Below are 12,506 nucleotides of genomic sequence, written 5' to 3'. Positions count from 1 at the left end.
AAAGAAAATGGAACCAGATTTGAGAATGGAAAACCTGGAGAGATCTAATGTCACCTCTGTTCTTGGGCTCTTATAGGTCAGACAAGAGAATGCCCTGTTGCACAAAGGTATGAAAATGATAACACTACAAAATGCCACCCCACTGATATCATCAATAGGACCAGTCCTCTTCTTTCTCTCTTTATATGACACTGGCTGAGGAGGGAAGAATTCCAAGGTAAAGGATTATCATTCTGATCTTGGGGGGGCGACCAACTGAAATGTCATAGAAGCATTTACACATGAGTCCTATAAATATCCATGTTCCTTTGAACATGGACACAGCTTGTGAGGAACTGACAGTGAATGCCTATCTGGAAAACAACTCCAAAAAGGCTAATGAAGCATGTGCCATCAAATCTGGGGCCAGTGTCTCTCTCAAATTTCCTTCCCACTCATCTGACATTCATGTTTTTCATCTATCTACTTTCCACTACCCTGTGAGATCTCTGAGAACAGGAAGTACATCTTATCTATCTTTACAGGCCCAGCACTCTGTGTCATACCTGGAAAACAGTAGCTTTTAAGTATTAATGGAATTAAATTAATTTCAAATTTCCTGTATTAGATGCTTGCTCCAAGTCATAGGGTTATGCTAGTCAACATAAATCTAAGATTTGCTCCTTTACTCTTTACTGAAAAAACAGTGAACTATTCCAAGTACTGTTGGTCTGAGAGAAGTTTTCATGTATAAATATAGACATATGAAAAAATAAATCAAAAGGACTAGTTTTAGTTCTGTTAGAAAGCAGCTTTAAACCATCAAATAAAAGATTAAGCCTACATAATAAATAATCAGACTTTAATTTTTATGTTGCCTGATACTTATACCATTGAATTAGCAACTTTAAACATAACATGCTAAGAGTCTAGAAGATATTTTTGTAGTGTGTTTTTCTAAGTGAAAAGGAAGATCTACATTTGGGGAAAATATCATTCTGGTAAAAAAGGACATTTTGAATTAGTCCATTTGGGCTAATGATGTGTAGCTGCCACAAACCTTAGCTCTGAAATTCATTAGCAGCATTACATTACATACCAAGAGGGAGAGACAGTCTTTCAAAAAAAACTGAGATTATCTTAATGTATATAAATTTAGCATCAAGAGCATCCTAAGAAATCAAAATATAAAGTCTTGAAAAATAGCCTAGATATATGTTTGTTATGAATACACTGTGATAGGCAATAAGGATCTCTCTAAAACCCTTCAATAATAAAATCTATAGAACAAAAAAATCCTTTGAAATTAAGTAAGCTATTGCCTTTGAAAATAATTTATGAACATCAAGGCATGAGTAATCTATATATATTATTAGCATGTCATTAGTTGTTAAAATTTATGAGGAATATTTCTATTTTTTTTTAAGTTGGTTGTTAGCTATGCAAAAAACCAACTGGGCAAACATAAGTAAATTAATTTTCTGAACCTGTTTCCTCATCTGTAATAAAAATAATATCAACCTGTAAGAATTTATATTTTACAAACAAGATTATCAACATATCAAAAACATTAAAGTCTTTATTATATATAAGTTCTTATTCACCTATCATTGAAATAGTTATTTGTACAATTTCAAAACTTCTAAGAGCAAGAGAAAAATTCTATACCTGTTAAAGAAAACACAGAAACTCTTTCATAATATACAGCATCAATGAAAAATTAGTTTACAAGAAATCAATGTTCTTCCTTTATGTCTTTTCCATACTGACATTAATTTAAATGCCACAAAAATGTGGCAGAAGAGTGAACTTCCAGAGAACAGAGCTCTAAAAAAAGCAAGAGGATAGGAAACAGAACTAAATAACCAGGCTAACACAAAGGGGAGAAAGAGGTGATAACATTTTTCTTTCTGTATATGAAATAGCTTTAGTGAAATGTCTAGACAAACTGAAGCTTTGCTAATTTGAATAGACTGTCCATGAACCAAAGCCTCTTTTTTGTCCATTTGTACATTCAAAAAACAATCAATTTAGTTTAAATCTTCTCCTTAAAACACACTGATGTATTGAAATAAAGCAATAAATATGTCAGTTCAATAATGCTAATAATGGGAGAAACAAAGAAGTACTGACAGTGTTTCTGGCTTCAGCGAGACTGTAGACTTTCTAAGGGGTAGCCTGGAACTGAGGGGCAACAAATGGGAAAATGAGAGTCTCAGCCCACCAAACCTACAATAAAAGAATCATGTTGGCTTAGTCCATCTTTTTATTCAGTTTTTATATGTGCCAAACAAAAGATAAAGAGGACAGTGAAGTTGGTCTTGACTGTTTGTCATGACTGATATTTAGCTAATTTGTACTCTTTGAAAGTGAAAGTCGCTGAGTCATATCCGACTCTTTGCGAGACCCCACGGACTATACAGTCCATGGAATTCTCCAGGCCAGAATACTGGAGTGGGTAGCCTTTCCCTTCTCCATGGGATCATCCCAACTCAGGGATCGAGCCCAGGTCTCCCGCATTGCAGGCAGATTCTTTCCCAACTGAGTTATCAGGGAAACCCCCAAAAAGGAATATAAAATTTAATTCAACAAGCATTTATTTAATACCTGCTATATGCAGGGCACTGTGCTAGGTTTAACTAATTTATTTTCCTTATCTTTCCTTACATGTTTATACCTACTAATCTTTTAAAATCCCTGTAGTTTAGACTAACTTAAAATCTAATCTGTCTTCACTTGCAATGTGGGGCTTAGAAACTCAGTTGATTAAGTCCAAATTGAGAAGCAATAGAATTTTAAAACAGCTTCTAACATGCAAAAGAAACAGGTTCTGCAGCCCAGATCATTTAAGAGCAATTTTTTTTAGTTACATAAAGAGACATTTTCAGGCCTCTAATTGCTCCAAATTTATCTGCTAAAGAGTCATTATGATCCATTTTTAACCCCTCTCTGACATCAAGAACTAATGCTGTAATTGAACTGTGTCATCATTGATCTCAATTCTAAATCATCAGAAGAGCTGGTTTCTGTTCACTGCAATTGCACCATTTTCCTTTTAATCACTCCAGTGCCTGCAGATATGCAGTGTAACCAAGAAAGAGCTATTTAAAGCCCAGCTAGATGTTGTGTATGGATGAGAGTTCGACCATAAAGGTGGCTAAGTGCCAAATAACTGATGTTTTCAAACAGTGGTGCTGGAGAAGACACCTTGGAAGTCTCATGGATAGCAAGGAGATCAAATCAGTCAATCCTAAAGGAAATCAATCCTGTTGGAAGGACTGATGCTGAAGCTGAAGCTCTAATACTTTGGCCACCTAATGCAAAGAGTTGACTCACTGGAAAAGACCCTGATGCTGGGAAAGACGGAAGGCAAAAGAAGGGGGAGGCAGAGGATGAGATGGTTGGATAGCATTACTGACTGAGTGGACATGAATTTGAGCAAACTCTGGGAGACAGTGGAGAACAGGGGAGCTTCACATGCTGCAGTCCTTGAGATCACAAAGAGTCAGACACGACTTACTGACTGAACAACAAGATGTTGTGAGGGGCTTCTCAGGTGATCCCTGGATCAGGAAAGTCAGGAAGATCCCCTGCAGAAGGAAATGGCAACCCACTTCAGTATTCTTGACTGGGAAATCCTGTGGACAGAGGAGACTGGAGGGCTACAGTCCATGGGGGTCACAAAGAGTCAGACATGACTTAGCAACTAAGCATGCACGTAGATGTTGTGAATGAGTATCTTATCTGGAAAACTATTATGTGCCATTTTCACACATTTAAAGTAAGGATACAAGTGCAGATATCTCTATTTTTAAAGCTCATTTTCCCATATTTTCCATTTTGCCTGAAAGTTCTTTTATAGTAGCTTAATTTAGTTTGCTTACTTGTATTTATAACAGAGACAAGAGAATCAAAGAATTTTAGATCTTCCCCACTGCTGATGCTAAATACACATAACTTTTATTCTTAAGGGACACAAAATCCACAAGAAGAAAATACAAAAAGAAAATGTATAGAGCAATTGTGTTTGAGCCTTGAAATTACAACTATGCATTGAAACAGCTCGAATACACTAACAATGGCTAGAATTTTGTGCTAAATCTTCACTTCATCCTGATCTCAATATGATGGGAGTGGAAAAAGGAGTATCTAATTCAGTGAATATTAAAATGATCAAATTGTTGAATTTTACTGCTCAATTTAGGAAGTTTTATATTACTTTTGTGTGGCATATGTCCTGTTTGTCATAACATCTATAAAACTTTGTCCTTAAATCTGAAAAATAAGATTTTTTAACTCAGAAGCTGGTAAAGTACCAATCTCGTACCTCCTCCTATCATAAAAATAATTTCACGGAAAGTTACATTTGGTTCCCAACCAGGGATTTGGCAATGCACAGAGAAGAGGGGACTATCAAGAACACTGACTTCTGACCTCATCTTCACAGTTACTGACCTGTGCTTCACACTTCCTCTTTCTAAGCTTCAATGTCTTTATTGTAAATGAGGGGGTTGAAATAAAATGCAGTCTGAGTCCCTCCTGACTCTAAGACTAAGAAATAAAAAGCTACACAGCATCATCAATAGTCAGCTTGGAATGAATGTAGTATCAATGATAAAGCTCAACAGTAGTTGAAAATAATAAAGACAGATTTTATTCAGTAGTGACTATTTATTGCATTAGAGAAGAGAACGTTGTGTAATCTGAGCTCAATCCCATTGAAACACAAAAGGCAGGAGACTTTTAAGGAAAGACATCTAAAGGCATTAAGGGGTTAAAGGGTAGGTCCATGGAGTAGGCTAATGGACACTTATACAGAAAAGAAACAAACATCTCATCTCTATGCCAGGGGGTAAAATGGTGCAAGATGGAGCAAGGAGCCCACCAAGGTCTGGTCCTTGTCTTACTTTGAAGCCTAGAAACTGAGAGGGAGAGTTCTTTCTCTGGATGTTTTCATTATGAAGACTTCTCCCAGATCTTTGAGGAGTCCATTTTAGGTGATAGAAGAGTTCCATCTCAAAGGTGAGAGAAGATTTCTAACTGCAGGCTTTTTAGGAACACATTTTAACACATTATTGATCAGGGGATTTTTTTCAGAAATTAACTCCTATGGCTGGCAATTTGTTAGGTAAGTGAATACTGAAACATCTCTGGGCAATAACATTTGGGAAAGAAAAGACATATTAATATATCTCTTGTCAATAATGAGTTAAGTGGGGCCTGGAGTTATCCTAGTGACATGGTCTGAAGTAGCTAGAAGCCATGCTAGAGTTCAGACAAAGTGAAAGCCTTGTTAGGAGCAATGGACCAGTTCAGGACACTAATAACCATCTGGTGTCTTGAAGGACACCAAAGCTCAGATGAAAATATACTGTAGCACTGAACCATTTTTTGTTGGTTGTGCTGGGTCTTTGTTGCTACACACAGGCTTGTTCTTGTTGCAGTGAGTGGGGGCTACTCTTTGTTGTATGCACAAGCTTCTCACTGCAGTGGCTTCTTTTGTTGTGGAGCACAGGCTCTAGGCACACAGGCTTCAGCAGCTGAAGCATGTGGGCTCAGTAGTTAGGGCACACGAGCTTAGTCACTGCATAGCATATGGAATCTTCTTGGACCAGGGATGGAAGTCACCTTCACTGGCAGGCAGATTCCTATCCACTCTACAAGTCCCGGACCAATTTTTAGCAGGTACAAAAAGTCTATTTATGTAACTTTTTTTCGGTTCTACATACAAAAAAAGCTCAAAAAAAGAAAATGGTTGGTCCCAAATATCTTAGTCAGTGGCTCCATCTAATCTTATTGTAGCACTGTCTTGAGCCATTTAAATAAGCATTTAAGAGAAATGTAGCAATACATAACAGCTGAATGTTGAGCCTGTTTTAATACTCTTCACTCCCAGAAAAATGGGTCAAATATGACCATCAGAAAGACCATAGTGGAGAATGACAAGCCCTTTGATTTTTATCAAAAACCATAGTTCTTCATATTTTCATATCACATTTTCTAATATAAGAGATTTCAAACTGAAAGATCTTGAGAGGACATTTCTCTGAAGTCCTATTTAGCTTTCATAAAAAATTTAAATGTGAGTTTTTGTAAATGCAAATGAAAGTATTAAAGGTGCTTGATACATTCACAGAATAGACTGATATTTTTTTCATGCGATAATGTTAATATGCTGTGCCCTCTCTAGTGGTACCATAATTAAACCTGTTGGCATTTCCATTTTAAACCTAGTCATAAAATATCCCTCTGGGCAATAATGTGCCATTCCAAGACTTGAACCAGCAGTTTTCCACTGTTTAGGAACAATATTTGAGAAAGTTTTAGCAGGGGGTCAAGTTCTCATAAAGTAAAACATTTAGCACAGTTTTTTTCTTTATTTCACCCCAGATGCTTGTTTGTCCTTTGTAAACTAATTCCAATCTAATGTGTGATAGTTATAAGTAGGACAGGCACATAGCATGAGAAAAGCAGTGAGGCTCCAGTTGAGAAAATGCAGTTTATTATATACTATTGTATCAAGTTTTGTTAGACCCAGAGTTTAAATAATTTGAGAGGATAATGTTTAAGAAAAAGATAAAATTAAAAATAAAAGCTTAGTTGTAATTTAATTGTAAATCAACCATACATCAATAAACCGAATTTTAAGTGAGAAATGGAAGTGAATATTAAGAATGAGAAAAGTTATCAAAAACTAAAAGAATGGCTGACAAATACCACAATATCATAAAATCCAGAAGGATCACAAGATACATCTAAAGTATCGGTTTCACCCATACAATTTTTGCTACATATTTTGACTGCATACTCTGATCGTCTCTTCATGTGACAAAGATTTTATAATATCAAGTATTATGAAGAGAATTTAGTCTTTCCCATTACCATAAGATAAGCAAACTTTCTATGAATATGCATGCATGTGTGTGCATGCATGCATGCTCAGTCATGTCTGACTCTTTGTGACCCACCAGGCTCCTCTGTTCACGGAATTTCCCAGGAAAGAATACTGGAGTGGGTTGCCATTTCCTTCTCCAAGGGATCTTCCCAACCCAGGGATCAGACCTACATCTCCTGCAGCTCCTGCATTGGCAGGCAGATTCTTTACCACTGAGCCACCTGGGAAGTCCCTTCTATAAAAGGCCAGATAGTAGGTATTTTAAACTTCATACCACACACTCTCCATCACAGGATTCAACTCAGTCATAGCATAATACCAGTGATAGATGATAAATACATGAATGGGCATGACTGTGTTTGAATACAACAGCTTTGGACTCTAAATTGTCAATTTTATGTAACTTTTGCAGGTCATGAAATATTTTCCCCAGTTATCTAAAAATATAAAAACCATTATTAGGCCACGGGCCACAGAAATCAGCCCATAGTTTGCCCCTCTGTTCCACTCCAGTTGATAATAATCTATTATTGATAATTTTTGAAAGCCATCTTCAGCTTCTCAAATTATTATTAATAATATGTATATTTTCTGGTGGACTTCCTTGGTGGCTCAGATGGTAAAGCATCTACCACAATGCAGGAGAGCCACGTTCAATCCCTGGATGGGGAAGATCTCCCTATAGAAGAGAAATGGCTATGCTCTCCAGTATTCTTGCCTGGAGCACTTGATGGACAGAGAAGCCTGGCGGGCTATAGTCCATGGGGTCACAAAGAGTCGGGCACAACTGAGCAACTAACACATACTCATCCCCTCATAATGGTAGTTGTCAACTTCGAAAATATTCCTTTTACATGTGAGCATTTTGAGTTTTTTCTGCTGTGATTAGTTTTAACTTTAACTTAACCAGTTTGTCATTGATAACTTCAGTGCAAAGACATCGTATCAGCTTGTTATTAGTAGTATTTTAAATTAAATCAAGAAATTACTAATATTTTCCCAAAGGGTTCAGATGTCATTCATTCATACGACTTAATGCAAGAACCTATTCACCACTTCTATCAGAAATTTATCACTTCCTCTTAACTATTCTTTACTATGCTCTGAAAAACTTTTGGTTGTAATTATATGCTCAATGTTAGCATAATTTCTAGTGACTTCATCACTTACTTTTCATCACTTTGGTTCACATTCATGCATTTTTTAATCTGAAATTACTCTCAGTTCTTTAATAAGTAACTTTGAGATGACAAGAGAGATTCATCATATACATCTAACACAGGTCTAATTTCTCATGTTTTACTAAAACATCCCAAAATGTCTTTTCAAACTGCTTGCACCTTTTTGTGTTAGGACACTTGGTCAGTTGGCACACTGGGCAGTAGGAGTATTCCAGGAAGCCATTGCAAATCCAAGACAGTTAGCACTCACGAAACTGCACTACACAGAAACGAAAACCATGCCCACATGTCCCATTAGACACAACACAATCTATTCTTAACTCAGTTATACCTCAGCTAGGTATCAAAACGTCTGCAGCCACCGGATACCATTCATTGTGAGGGTAAGAGGTAATAGAAAGGAAAGAAACTGGAAACGACAAAAACTTATACCAACTCAGTAACCATGCTAAGACCCAGTAGGGCCCCTGTGCTGGTCTTGGGAAGTGTTTGCACACCTGAAGCCTATCTCCATTAGTCTTTGGGTCAATCCCCCTCTTAGCCTTCCCCAGGAGATGTGTCATGCAGCTAAGTAGTCCCCTGAAACACTATCAATCACATTCTCTTGACCATTCTATTCCACAGATAGCCAAAGGTGAACATTAAACAAACAATATTCAGGAGGGAGCTAATGAGAACACATGTATTCCACTTACAAATTACATAAAAGGTATTAAAAAAAAAACACAAAGTACAGTAAACACTTAATGGTTTAGAAAAAGAACAAATTAGAAAAGTCATCCACTGAGGTTTGAATGTGATATGTATGCTTAGGACATTTCATTCAACAAAGATTAGTAGAAAATTTTATATCACATTCACACATCATAATTACTGATTCTAATTTAATTATGTGATTGCACATATATATTTACTCCAGGTACTACAACAAATATACTGTAATTAAAGAGCATAACAAATAAAAGACTAAATTTTCAAAGGAAAATAAGAAATTTCACAAAGCCTTTTGCATAGTTACAAAAATTGGAAAGGTCAATTACAAGCTTACAAAAGCAGTCTATTCTGATTTGAAAGATAATTGCAATCAGCTCACTGCCTTTCTCTACTGTACTAGACACTCTTTTCAAGAGCTTCAAGGGAAGCTCAGTTAGTTCAGTCGCTCAGTCGTGTCCCACTCTTTGTGACCCCATGAACTGCAGCACACCAGGCCTTCCTGTCCATCACCAACTGCCGGAGTCCACCCAAACCCATGTCCATTGAGTCGGTGATACTGTCCAACCATCTCATCCTCTGTCATCCCCTTCTCCTCTTGCCCTCAATCCCTCCCAGCATCAGGGTCTTTTCCAATGAGTCAGCTCTTTGCATCAGGTGGCTAAAATATTGGAGTTTCAGCTTCAACCTCAGTCCTACCAATGAACACCCAGGGCTGATCTCCTTTAGGATGGACTGGTTGGATCTCCTTGCAGTCCAAGGGACTCTCAAGAGTCTTCTCCAACACCATAGTTCAAAAGCATCAATTCTTCGGCGCCCAGCTTTCTTCACAGTCCAACTCTCACAACCATACATGACTACTGGAAAAACCATAGCCTTAACTAGACAGACCTTTGTTGACAGAGTAATGTCTCTGCTTTTTAATATGCTGTCTAGGTTGGTCATAACTTTCCTTCCAAGGAGTAAGCATCTTTTAATTTCATGGCTGCAATCACCATCTGCAGTGACTTTGGAGCCCAGAAAAATAAGTCAGCCACTGTCTCCACTGTTTCCCCATCTATTTGCTATGAAGTGATGGGGCCAGATGCCATGATCTTAGTTTTCTGAATGTTGCACTTTAAGCCAACTTTTTCACTCTCCTCTTTCACTTTCATCAAGAGGCTCAAAGGAAGCTCAGGTACATCTTATATAGCTTGGCAAGCAACCACATTTGTAGAGATCTCCACACAATTCTCCGCATGTAAATAGTCATTTGAGGCTTAATTAATCTGCAGCTCAGACCTTTGTCCTTTTTACTTGCATTTCTTTGAGCCTTAGGGTCTTTGTAATACTTTTCTGGTCTTAAATCCACAAGCTTTAGAGAGTCTATTGCTTTCCTAACATAAACCTAATAGCTTTTTTCTCAGTATTGTGGTAATTCATGTAAAGGATAATTAATTCCAAGAAATTACTATTTTTTAGGATACTATAGGAAAATTATAGGTACACCCAAGTGTATTTTCCATACTATTAAATACTATATTTAATTTTAAAATAACATTAAGAAGTCTGCCTGCATTGATAAAAACAAATCTAAGACATTAGACAAAAATACCAAAAACAGTTTAGAATAAAGTATTACTCATACTACAGAGAAAATACTTCATTATTTCGCCAGTCTCTAGTTTCTCTAAATTACAAGCTGACCTATGGCATTTAAAATATCACTTTTAAAGCACTATACACAGTAAAATAATTAAACTATCTCCACCTTCCTTAAGCCTTTATCAAACATTCTTATCAGGGTATATTTCTACTCTATAGCAGTTAATGTCAATAGTAAGATTGTGACTTCATTGAGATCAAAATAATATTTTCACGATTATATCCTCCAGATTTGTTAATTTCTAAGAGCTAATTTCTATGAATAATTCTATTACTAAGTAACAGATGATTTACAAACATAAGAGATTTGAGGAGTATGTGTGGAGAAAATGCTTAATTAAGCCATGGTGTAAATTCTGACATCTTTCTTCATTGTTCATAGAATACTCTTTTGCTGACACATATCTTCAATAGTGTGGTCAACTTAAAATTTTATTATCCCAATATTAAAAAAGAGCATTATAGAGTCACAATATGGTAACAAAAAAAATTTATTTTATTTTTAAAATACATGTTATCTTACTAAGCCAAAATCATCTAGTAGCACCAAAAAAAAAAAAAATTTGCACTAAAATATGCCACTCACAAAATATGCTGGATTTGTGATGGGTTAAAACAACTTTGAATTCGAGAAGCTCCATTTTAGTTGGGACTAAGCTTGGGACACAGACATGTTGCTTCAGGGGCTCTGAAGCCGTTCACTCATTATACTATCAATACCAGCACTTTGTGTGTTATAATTTTCCTCCCAGAGGATGTACTAAAACTGTGGACTTACTACGTAGGAACCCAAAGGGTATCAAAGAGAACTTAGGCTAAAAAATTTATTTTCTTCTTCAGTTTCCTACATTTATATAAGCCATGCAATTCTACCCATGAAAGCATTAACGGAAATCACTAACATCACATCAGAATTCAAGTTTCTAATTCACAGGTGGTTAAATTCTAAAATGTTATTAATTAGGAGGCCCAAACCACTAACATATAGTATTAGTCACTCAATTTTGTCTGACTGTCTGTGACCAATGGACTGGAGCCCACCAGCTTCCTCTATGCGTGCATGGAATTCTCCAAGCACTAATACATGAGTGGGTAACCATTCCCTTCTCCAGGGGAACACATATCGCTGTGATTCAACTCTAGAAATTAAGGTATTTCTTTATATTCTAATAGTCCATGTCAGGTTTTCAGGCACAGTATGCATATGTGGTCCATTCCCAACTTCTACACCACTTATAACAATTGCAATGTAAACTGGTAAGTGTTCTCAGTCAGTTTTATTAGCCAAAGAAACAGTGTTATAACCAAATTTAAACAGGGTGTGCTGTAAATCAGATATTCTCACAACATATTCTAACTTCTCACTAAGGGACCTTTATATGTTTGAAGAGAAGCAGTATTCAGACAAAATTTTGTGATGCATAAATTCAATTTGGTCTCAGAATCAGCTGTTCAGATGGGAGCCAACTATTCTGCCAATATAGTATTTGCTATTCAGATATTTTTCCAGTATTTTTTCAAGTATTCTTCCAGTAGTCATGTGTGGATGAGTGTTGGACGATAAAGAAAGCTGAGTGCTGAAGAACTGATGCTTTTGAAGTGTGGTTTGGGACTCTTGAGAGTTCCTTGGGCAGCAAGGAGATCAAACCAGTCAACCCTAAAGGAAATCAGTCCTGAATATTCATTGGAAAGACTGATGCTGAAGCTCCAATACTTTGGCCACCGGATGCAAAGAACTGCCTCATTGGAAAAGACCCTGATGCTGGGAAAGATTGAAGGCATGAGAAGGGGATGACAGAGGATGAGATGGTTGGATGGCATCACGGACTCGATGGACATAAGTCTGAGCAAGCCCTGGGAGTTGGTGATGAACAGGGAAGCCTGGCGTGCTGCACTTGCAAAGAGTTGGACACGACTGAGTGACTGACCTCTTCAAATGCAGCTGCAAAACAAGTCTCTCCCCATTTCAACATAGTATCATCCCTTAGCCCCTCCAAGAAAGGAATACAGAAGCTGTTCTTATTTGAAGATTTTTTTTACTTATTTTTAATTGGAGGATAATTGCTTTACAATATTGTGTTGGTTTCTGCCACACA

Source organism: Cervus canadensis, chromosome 23 (genome assembly GCF_019320065.1).
Source record: "Cervus canadensis isolate Bull #8, Minnesota chromosome 23, ASM1932006v1, whole genome shotgun sequence".
In the NCBI taxonomy this organism is placed as follows: Eukaryota; Metazoa; Chordata; class Mammalia; order Artiodactyla; family Cervidae; genus Cervus; species Cervus canadensis.
This window is presented reverse-complemented; position numbering follows the sequence as displayed.